Source organism: Dicentrarchus labrax, unplaced genomic scaffold, assembly GCF_905237075.1.
Source record: "Dicentrarchus labrax unplaced genomic scaffold, dlabrax2021, whole genome shotgun sequence".
Taxonomy (NCBI): Eukaryota; Metazoa; Chordata; class Actinopteri; family Moronidae; genus Dicentrarchus; species Dicentrarchus labrax.
The window spans coordinates 25,493,510-25,504,472 of record NW_026136702.1 but is presented as its reverse complement, the minus strand read 5'-3'; the positions used below and the strand labels follow the sequence as shown (position 1 = coordinate 25,504,472).

The 10,963-nt window shown below is 39.1% G+C and overlaps 1 long non-coding RNA gene across 1 annotated transcript; it reads right to left on the bottom strand.

Moving 5' to 3' along the window:
• Window positions 1-9,284: 9,284 nt before the first annotated feature.
• Window positions 9,285-10,585, bottom strand: LOC127377117 (uncharacterized). Its single transcript, XR_007887630.1, has 3 exons — window positions 10,087-10,585; window positions 9,829-9,924; window positions 9,285-9,702 (listed from the first exon to the last, which is right to left on the bottom strand). It is a non-coding gene; the product is annotated as an uncharacterized LOC127377117 (long non-coding RNA).
• Between the last annotated feature and the right edge of the window lie 378 nt (window positions 10,586-10,963).

Sequence of the window (10,963 nt, the reverse complement as noted above, 5' to 3'; positions counted from 1 at the left end):
GAAGGCAATAAAAACACTTTTACTGTAGAAAGGTATTGTGTAGTAAGCTTAAAATTAAAATTATTTTATACAGGTACAGTATTTGTAAGCAGAAATAACTTAATTGTTGGGTTGGCTCTGCATTTGCATCATGTACTAACTTTTCACTCTCCAGGCTTGATATTATCGCCAGGTTAAATTCCTCATTGTCAGCCATTACTGAAAGGTAGTTCTCACAGTTTGCTGTTTGATGGCGTGTTGAGGTATAGGCAGAACAATGACTTGCTGGAATGCTGCTCTGGTAGGGTGAAGTTGAGATATCTTCGCAAGTCAGGACCAGAGTTGGATCAACTGTAGTTATTCCTCTTAATGATGAGGTAGAAGGCTGACTGGTGGAAGGGCAGCTCTCCAGTGGACATACTAGTACCTGACCAGAAGAACTGCTCAGTTTCAGTTAGTCATTTATAATCACAGTTTGGAAATAATAAAAACAAATATTAGTCCTTACCTTACATCAGAGTGTTTTCTCCAAAGGCATCCCTTATTTGTTCAGTGACAGTGCTCTGTCCCTGTTTATGTAACTGTTGCTTTGTGCAATGCCTGATGACAGCACTGCTCGATGATTTTGGAAGAAGGATGATATCTTTGTTGAAAGTATCGTGGTAATGTGATTTGGCCCTACAAAACAAAGCAGAGGTGTTATTTTTGGATCCTTAATTGCATGCCCTTTAACGTTGCACTAATACTAGTGCATACTAGTACATACAATCATTTGATTCATTATTAACAAGCTGATGGATAAACAACAACGAGACAAAGAAGGCTGCCCAAACAGCAGACTGCAATAAAACTACTTTAAATTAGGCATTGTCAATATCTTTAGAGGGTTACATTAGTTACATTAGTAACCCTCTACTGTCATTTAGGAATGAAAAAATGTGAAAATGTTCTGTAATTCTGGTCTACATTCCATTAAACATACTGCATGTTCTGACAATATTTTGATATGGACTGACTGAACCCGCTACTGCTGACAACTCTTCACTTTAGCTACGCAAGCTAGAATCAGAAGCTAGAATTCCAGAACGCTGAAAATACCAAAAGTTGCAGTTAGCAGTTTTGGTTATCGTCAACATTGGTTGATTATGCTGTTAAAAGATATATTATAATCTACTGAAAGATCAAATATGATGGAGCTGGGAGAGTGTCAGCCATGTCTCTCCTCACCTGCTCTATAATGCTCTATAATCTTACACATACCTTGATTTGCCCTTAGTTCAACTTAACGTTAAGTTGACCTATTAACTGAAAATGACAATACCTTAACCACAGCTGTCGTTAGGTTATGTAGCTACCGCTAACGTTAGACACATTATTATAAGATTACCAACTTAACCTTAGAGTGACACAGAGAATCATTTACACCCATTTTATACAAACGTTACTCAAAAGTACAAAACAGCCTTCGATGTTTTCTGTCATTTGAAGATTGTTTAATTGTCTTTATTGTTTTTACTACGGACATTTACGGGTTTTGCGAACATGTATTAACATACACATTGACTGCAGCCAAATTAGCAAACGAGCATTTGGGATTTACTACTTCCAGTTAAGTTACCATGTAACGCTACGTTTTCTTACCTTTTCCTTTTCCGGGAGCCCCAGTTGCCAAAGTGTAGCTGTGTCTCATATCGTAAAGACTGCGACAGTCCTCCAGGTCGTCCTTGTGTAGCGCTAACGTTAGCTGCTTGGGCTGCGGAAGCGACTTGGGAGTTTCAAGGTCTGAAAAGTTCTCTCGTCTCATTTTCCGCCGCGCTGTGAGTAACGTTAGGTCCTGATGAGCTTGTCCTCCGCTGCTCAAGGGACGAGGACAACGATGTGACTGTTTCAGATGATGATAAAATAGTTCTTAATACCCCCAATGGCTTGCTGCAGTGCACGGGTCTCCTCTCTCCCTTCCATGTTAATCATGACCTGCACATGACCTCGCGCCAACTTATCAGCCAATCACAGCGCATAAAATGGCCTGCCTTCCGTTTCCACTATTGTCCTTCCGTTTCATGTATACTTTGTCTCACACACGCATATATTCTTCTCACACATACATATATTCTTCTCACACACACATATATTTTCCTCTTACATACATATATAAAAATATATGAATGTGTGAGTGAAAATATATGAATGTGTGAGTGAAAATATATGAATGTGTGAGTGAAAATATATGAATGTGAGAGTAAAAATATATGAATGTGTATGTGAAAATATATGAATGTGTGAGTGAAAATATATGTATTTGAGAGGGAAAATATATGTATGTGAAAGAAGAATATATGTATGTGAGAGGGAATATATATGTATGTGAAAGAAGAATATATGTATGTGAGAGGGAATATATATGTATGTGAAAGAAGAATATATGTATGTGAGAGGGCCAGAATGAATAATGTCTTGTACGGCCCCTCATACGAATGCGCCCACTTGCCATATTTCCCCCCATTTCTCAGTTGATATTTAGAAACTTCACTGTGAAGTGAGACACTACAGTAATAGTAAAAGTCAGGAAGTGTAAATGGTAAAGTTCATGCAGCTAAAAGATTTAGTTCAAAGAAAAAGTCTTCGATCAACATGGACATTTATGCTATTGAAGATGCTATGAACATACTACGACTTTCAATAAAAGCCCAATATCAGCCAGCTTATCAGTGCCGCTCTAATTCTGGTGCAAGCTCCAAAACAGTGAAAGGAACTGGTTTAATTAAAGTTGTGAAGAAAACACAAATAAAGTTGAAAGTAAAGATGATGACCGGTCACAGAGTGGGAGGTGAAGGGGACAAATCATAACATTTTAACAACCTTCCAGTCTGATCCTCCCTCCCACCATGGCAAATTGCTCTAAATGAGGTTATTCTTAGGCTAGTCAGCTCTCAGGGCCTTTTATGTCCATCCAGTAATTGTCAGAGAGCACTCTTGAGGAAATCAGCCTGACTCTAGTTGGCAGATAGGATCACGGATGTTGCTTTTTTCCCTTTGCCCTCTAAACGTGAGAAGGAAAAGCACTGAAAAAACAAAACATTAGCTGTGAAACCTTTGCATATCTGTGTGTTTGTGTGAGGGTTACAGAGGGTTTAAAGGAACTGTGTACAGGGATTGATGAGTGGGATACAGTACTGTCTGTGTGTGTGTGTGTGTGTGTGTGTGTGTGTGTGTGTGTGTGTGTGTGTGTGTGTGTGTCCATGGATGTATATAGGCCTATGTTGGTAATAGTTCTGGAAATTACGTATACCATAAAACTTCAATAACAACCCGGGCTTCACTTTATTTGCTTCAATCACTAAACTCAACCTGTCTTTATTTGGAATAGGCTTCTATATTGGACAGGCTTTTAATTCATCAAATACTTTTGCACAAAACTGATACAACACATGAATTACAAATTAATTTGTTATTTGATACTTTGGTGTTTATGGTTTGATTAAATAATCACTACTGCACAGACCCTGGCTCTGAGTGCTGGCATATCCAGAATATTTTGGCTTCATTTTTATACAATGGGAGAAAGTGGAGATGCATTTTATTTTAGGGCTGATGTGATCCTTTTACAATATGGACATTTGATGTTTTAAGGTAATACACTGGCTATACATTAGTCCATAAGACAATGTGATGAGATATGTATCCTCTTCCTGCACACTGTAACTGACCTGGCTCTATTGTTAACATGTCAGCTAACAATAGACCTAGACATTTATGATCACTGCCAGGACCAGGAAAGTTGTTTCATACTTTTGTTATGCTGATTCATGTGACAGAAATGAACAATGTTTTTACTGTACATTCCAACAGTGAAATGTCAGAATTTGGATTAGTATAATTAATAAATACGTATATGGATAAGTTGGGTTATACATTGAATAAAGTTGATGCTTGTAGAGTATGAAAGTAATGTAAATCATATAGCTCGTTATGGTCTTCACAGATCTCAACCCAACTGAAGTATGGGAGATACTGGAGCAACGTGTTAGACAGCACTCTCCTCCACCATCATCAAAACACCAAATGAGGGAATATCTTTTGGATGACTTCCAGTAGAGCTCCAGGGATAATCTTTGTCCAAACATGGTTTCTGTCATTTAAGTTAGTTCTTATCATGCTGATGTATGCTCAAGTGTTTCAGATAAGTTTGGTTTTAATTACTTATTTGAAACTATAACACAGTTTCACATTATCATTGACTGCTGAGTTCCTGCTGAGTTGGCAGGGTGTATGGGTGGGATCTTGATACCGTGAAGGCAACTGCAATCACTTCTGCGCAGACTCTGGCTCTGGATGACAGAAGATGGCAGAGGCGGTATCTTTTATATGTCCCATCTTTTATATCTCGATGATTGGCTCTGATTGGTTGTTTTTCTTGACGCCTCGTGGATTCTTGCAGATCCCTTTAGGAGCACTTGGAGGAATCTTTCACAGATTATCTGTCTCATTTACTACTGTCAGGATATAATCATATGGTTTTTATAAAGGTCACCTACTGCAGCTTTAAAGTGCATTTATTCCTCATAGTGAACTAACAGGGCACAGGTTCATTAACAAGATAAACCTGTCAGTGTAAAAGACAACAGCAACAGCAGCTCTGATGGCAGGAGTGGGCTGATGGGTAATTTCCACATGTTTACATCCCACACAAACTTAGTGATAACTGAACATGCAGAGCCCCACCAACCCAACCCCTCTACAGCACACATCCCCAGTGTTGAGGGGTAGTGAACATAGTTTAACTAAATTTGGTAATAGTTTGCTAGTTCAACTACATTGATGATTGGTGATTCAAGTAGTAATATTACTTTTTGCAATTCAATTCAATTCAAGAGAGAGGTGACGACAGAAGGACAGAGACAGAGACAAAGGTGCACAGCAACAACAGTAGCAACAACTACACCAATAGTAGTGATTGATGATGATGAACATAAAGAAAATGATGACGACGACAACAACAATGATGGAGAACAATGAGCAGTGATTATAGTAATAATAATAGTAATAATAATAATAACAATTATATCAGTGATATTAGCAATGGGAGTCAAGCAGGACCATGGCAGGAGGCTCCACCAGGATCCATGAGAACCTGCAAGACGAGAAAGCACAAGAACTCCGGGGAAGAAGTGAAGTTAGTAACATGCATTAATGTATGCAGAAAGAGAGAGAGAGAGAGATAGGAAGAGAGGAGCTCAGTGCACCTGAACATGAAGAGCTTTGTAGGTGAGGAGGAGGATATTATTATATTCTATTCTGAATTTTACAGGGAGCTAGTGCAGAGAAGCTAATACAGGAGAGATGTGATCTCTTTTCCTAGTTCCTGTCAGTACTCGTGCTGCAGTGTTCTGAATTAATTGTAGTGTCTTAATAGACTTATTGGGGCAACCTGATAATAAGGAGTTACAGTAATCCAGCCTCGAAGAAACGGATTAGTTTTTCTGCATCCGTTTGTGACAGGATGTGTCTAATTTTTGTAATATTGCGTAAATGATAAAAGGCAGTCCTGGATCTGGATGTTTTATGTGGAAATTAAAGGACATGTCCTGATCAAAGATAACTCCAAGATTCCTGACAGTGGTGCTAGAGGCCAAGGTAATACCATCTAGAGTAACTACATCTTTAGACAGTGAGTCTCTGAGGTTTTTGGGGCCAAGTACAAGAATTTCATTTTTTTCTAAGTTAAGCATCAGAAAATTGCATTTTTCCTTAAACATGTTTGTAACTTAGATAACTGATTAATTTCATCGGGCTTGATCAACAGGTATAACTGGGTATCATCTGCTTAACAGTGAAAGTGAGTGATTCCTAATAATATTGCCTAAGGGAAGCATATATAAAGTGATTAGAATTGGTCCAAGTACAGAACCTGGCGGAACTCCATGACTAACTTTAGTATTAATGGAGGATTCATCGTTAACATGTACAAACTGAGAACGATCTGATAAGTATGACTTAAACCAGCTTAGTGCGGTTCCTTCAATCCGATTTGATGCTCAAGTCTCTGTAAAAGAATATTATGGTCAATGGTGTCAAATGCGGCACTAAGATCTTATAATACAAGTACAAAGACAAGTCCATTGTCGGAAGCAATTAAAAGGTCATTATTAACTTTAACCAGAGCTGTCTCTGTGCTGTGATGAACTCTAAATCCTGACTGAAAATCCTAAAATAAACTATTGCTATGTAGAAAGTCACACAACTGTTTGGCGACTACTTTCTCCAGAATCTTAGAGAGGAAGGGGAGGTTAGAAATCGGTCTATAGTTGGCTAAAAACCCTGGGTCAAGAGTGGGCTTTTTAAGAAGGGGTTTTATTACAACTACTTTAAAGGACTGTGGTACATATCCTGACAATAAAGAAAGATTGATCATATCCAGTAAAGAAGTGCCAATTAAGGGTACAACTTCTTTAAGCAGCCTAGTTGGGATGGGGTCTAACAGACAGGTTGATGGCTTCGATGTAGAAATTATTGAAGTTAGTTGATGAAGATCGATAGCAGAAAAACAGCCTAAATATATATATGATTTTAATTCAATTCAATTCAATTCAATTTTATTTGTATAGCGCCAATTCATAACAGAAGTTATCTCAGGACACTTTTCAAATAGAGCAGGTCTAGACCGAACTCTTTAAAACATTATTTACAGAGACCCAACAGTACCACCATGAGCAAGCACTTGGCGACAAGGGCAAGGAAAAACTGCCTGTTAAAAGGCAGAAACCTAGGACAGATCCTTCGGCTCTAGGTGGGTGGTCGTCTGTCTCGACCAGTTGGGGTGAGAGAGAGAGAGAGAGAGAGAGAGAAAGAGAGAGGGAGAGAGACAGAGAGCGAGAGCGAGAGAGAGAGAGAGAGAGAGACAGACAGACAGACAGACAGGTGCACAGCAACAACAGTATTGGCAATGGCAATCTAGCAGGACCATGGCAGAAGGCTCCACCAGGATCGATAAGAACCTGCGAGACCAGAAAGCACAAGAACTCCGGGGAAGAAGTGAAGTTAGTAACATGCATTAATGGGACATGAATGAGTAGAAAGAGAGAGGAAGAGAGGAGCTCAGTGCACCATGGGAAATCCCCGGATAGTCTAGGCCTATAGCAGCATAACTAAGGGATGGTTCAGGACTCACCTGATCCAGCCCTAACTATAAGCTTTATCAAAGAGGAACGTCTTAAGCCTACTCTTGAATGTGGTGAGGGTGTCTGCCTCCAGAACCACAACTGGAAGCTGGTTCCACAGGAGAGGAGCTTGGTAACTGAAGGCTCTGGCTCCTGTTCTACTTTTAGAGACTATAGGAACCACAAGTAGCCCAGCATTCAGAGAACGCAGTGTTCTAGTGGGGTAATAGGGTACTATGAGCTCTTTAAGATATGAAGGGGCCTGACCATGAAGAGCTTTATAGGTGAGGAGGAGGATTTTAAATTCTATTCTACATTTTACAGGGAGCCAGTGCAGAGAAGCTAGTGGGGGGGAGGGGATCTTTTTTCTAGTTCCTGTCAGTACTCGTGCTGCAGCGTTCTGAATTAATTGGAGCGTTTTAATGGACTTATTCGGGCAACCTGATAATAAAGAGTTGCAGTAATCCAGCCTTGAAGTAACAAATGCATGGATTAGTTTTTCTGCATCTGTCTGTGATAGTATGTGTCTAATTTTTGTAATATTACGTAAATGAAAGAAGGCAGTCCTAGAGGTCTGCTTTATGTGGGAATTAAAAGACAAATCCTGATCAAAGATAACTCCAAGATTGCTGACAGTGGTGCTAGAGGCCAAGGTAATGCCATCTAGAGTAATTTTACATTTGTTAAAGTTCCTAAACTTGGAGAGACAGTGATACCTGTTCAGGGCATTTGTTTATTAATTTTGTCTCTAATAGTAATCATTTTATCATCAAAAGAACTTGTTGCTACTGAGGGTTATGGGGATATGTGGCTCAATAGAGCTGTGACTCTCAGCCTGGCTACAGTGCTGAAGAGGAACCTAGGGTTATTCTTATTTTCTTCTATTAGTGCTGAATAATAGGCTCCTCTGGCAGTACGGAGGGCCTTTCTATAGGTTTTAAGACTATCTTGCCAAATTGAGCAATATTCTATTCTTGTGACATTTACTGAAATTCCAAACAATTTTGGGCCATAAAAGGAAAGGAAGGATTTTATATCTTATAAACCATTAAACAAATATAACTAAGCAACATTACAGTCATAACTAATATCACTATTCATAAAAATATTTAGTGCATATATATTTAAATGATGCCATTACAACAGCAGTGAATACGAAGAAAAAAACACTGCAGTAACATCTGTTGCAGAAATACTGGCAGTTCTGTTTACAAGAAAAAAAAACATTATTTCATTCTATTTTTAAATGAAGACTAAGTTATAATGACACGTCTTTTGCTTCTGTTTTTAAAGCATCTGTCTGGTAATCACTTTTTGTCTCACCCTAAAAATTCATAAAGATGGAACCTTGTGGTTGTCAGTGACAAGGTTTGTTCAGTGACAGTGATGGAGGAGAAAATGAAATGGGCTATAGCAAATAATGAGCAAAATGGCACCTTGCCTCGAGTCAGGGTAGCATACATTTGTTTTATCTGCCCTCTGGTGGTGATTTAAAGAACCAACACTGTTTTGGTTTAATGGCATATGTGTACAGGTACATGGTTTAATCTCAGTACCTTCGTCAACCTCTATACATTTTCAGTGAAGAAGTTCTGACAGAAACCACTGTACGCCAGCTGCTGGAGGGGAATGGTAAATGGTAAATGGACCTGTACTTGTATAGCGCCTTTCTGGTCTTCTGACCACTCAAGGCACTTTTACACTATGTGCCACATTCACCCTTTCACACAGTGATGGCCAAGACCATCGAACAGAAACTAACATTCATACACATTCACACACCGATGCACGGCATCTGGAGCAATTTGGGGTTCAAGGATACTTTGACATGTGGCACCAGGAGCCGGGGATGGAACCCACAACCCTCCACAACAGTTTCTCAGTAATTTCATTGTAAGACCTTATGCATGTATATAACCGATATATATATATATGTCCTGTATCTTACAAACTCAATGTGATGCTTAATACTAACACGACACCTGAGGTCTGCAGATAACTCAGTAGCTGCTTGTTGAAACAGGCTCCTGTGATTCGGAAGCAGTTCAGCTGCTGCACATTTACTGTGACCTTTAAGTGAGTCACTGTTGAAGAAGCTTCATGTTAAGCCAGCATCACTGAGGGTAAAGGATCTCACAGAACACAGGATCATTTCACATGTCTGACTTTGTCTTTATTTGATTGAATTCAATATCCAGTGCAGAGTCTGGTGCTGAGGGTGCTTCTGTGTGTTCAGTGCACTGCTGTATGTGTGTGTGTGTGTGTGTGTGTGTGTGTAGGGTTGTGTGTGTGTGTGTGTGTGTGTGTGTGTGTGTGTGTGTGTGTGTGTGTGTGTGTGTGTGTGTGTGTGTGTGTGTGTGTATGTGTGTGTGTGATGCTGGTTTTGTGTCCACTCTCAGGGGCTCCACGAGGACCAAAGACCCGGGTCTTAAAAAAATAAAAAATTTAAATAAATACAGGTATATATAGTCTGCCACTGCTCTCTTCTTATCTTATTGTCAGCCATCCCTCTGCTCAGGTCAGGAGTAAGCGTTTCTTCGCTGTTGTCACGGGAACCCTGGATGTACTGTTAAAATAAATTATAACAGTGATAATAATAATAATAATTGAAAGTATAACAACGTGAGAGAGAGAAGTGATATTAAAACTGGCAGGAAACTTCTGTTTAAGTTGGTATTAATTATGACCATACCACCGTCTGCTCTGCAGCTCGTCCTGTCCTCACTCATGCCTCTGATCGGGTCAGAATGAGCGTTTCTTTGCTGTCGTCATGGAAACCCTGGATGTCCTGCAGGGATCATGGTGGTGGAGTGTGTTTAAACTCACCTTTTAGTCCAAATAGCAGTAGCTCAGGTGGTCAAATAGATAAATAATGAAAGTAAAAATATTTGTTGATTGTTGACTAAAGTGATAATATATACATAAACAGAAGGAGCATACAACAACATACCTAACATTCTCTGTCTTATTGTCTTATTATCTTATCCACAGTGAATAGCAGCAGCTCAGGTGGTAGAGGAAGAGGAGAAGAGAGAAAGATAAATAATGGTTAGTGAGACAAGTCATCTGTGAAATAAGTGATATTGTATGGATAAACAGGTGTAGCACACAATATGAACTTGTTAGGGTGCTCTAAGTCACTTTCTTTAAGCTCAGACTCACTTTTTGTCCACAGGATATTGAGTCGGATAAAGTAAGATAGAAAATGGTCAGTAAGACAAGTAATCTTAAATTATTGAGAAAGTGATAACATATGGATAAACAGGTTGAGACAATAAATTCCTCTGCCTAAACCATAGGTCCAGTTGCTACTAGATCTTTTGTGGATCATCACAGATTGTTTATTAATTGTTGCCTATAGCTTGTTGATTCACTGAATGTGATTACTTGATTGTCAGTCAACAGAAACTGCTTCTTAAAAAAAATAAATTGGAATTTGTCCTCATTTTCTCCTTGAACATGAAACACTTCCTTGTTCATTTTGTTTTTTCGAAATACTGACCAATAAGTTCAGAAGAGGCGTGGTGCAACACTTAAATAGACATAAGTCAATAATCTTTGGGCCAATCGTCACAAAACTCACAGGATATGTTCACATGAATACCTGAAACATACCCTTTCATAACAGTTTCATTCAAATGGTCGCCACAAATGCAAAACACTGGGGGTGACATTGTCCAATCGTCACAAAATGCTTGTACTCACCTTCTTGTTCCACAGTGAACAGCAGCAGCTCAGGTAGTGGAGGAAGATTAGAGGACAAAACAACATAATGTTTAGTAACACAGCCAGAATAATCTCTGAATGACTATGTTAACCTAAATGAA